The sequence below is a fragment of the Galendromus occidentalis genome, unplaced genomic scaffold (genome assembly GCF_000255335.2).
Source record: "Galendromus occidentalis unplaced genomic scaffold, Mocc_1.1 scf7180000075612, whole genome shotgun sequence".
Lineage (NCBI taxonomy): Eukaryota > Metazoa > Arthropoda > Arachnida > Mesostigmata > Phytoseiidae > Galendromus > Galendromus occidentalis.
Window position 1 is genome coordinate 639,697 of NW_003803602.1, and position 570 is coordinate 640,266.

Here is a 570-nt window from a genome sequence, read left to right on the forward strand (position 1 = left end):
GATATTGACTCTCGGGCTCTGAGATGCGAAGAGTCTGATGAAAAAAGGGAATGTCGAACCTTCTCCAGCACCATGGCGTGGAGTTCTCGATCGGCCCTCGCGAGGGATGGCGTAGCGGATGATGTCGTGGATGCTGGAGAAGGGCACATGTGCGTTCACATAGTGAAACTTAATTCTTTCTGGCGAAATAGTTCTCAAGCCCGCTCAGTGTGTATCCGCGTTCCCCGATTTTCGAGTGTAGTTTCTCTTCGTCTCGAACGCAATTCGAACGAATGAGCTCGCACGACCGTCTCATGCAAATTAAACGATGGCTAGATTTCTCTCTGCGCTGATTCCCTGGAAGTCGTTCTTTCACGCAGATCTAATAGTTCCGACTGTGTCGTCTCTCCGTGCATCTTGTGACTAACTACAAAAATGGTGACCCGCTCGTATACTTCACCATAGTCATTCTCCCCAAGGACATCGTTTGGAAGGGGCGGCGGTCTAGATCCCCATACAGCCCCGAGGTCGATAGGTGACTGTATTTGGATATACTTCTCGATCGGGTGATTATCACTTGCTTTTCCGGGC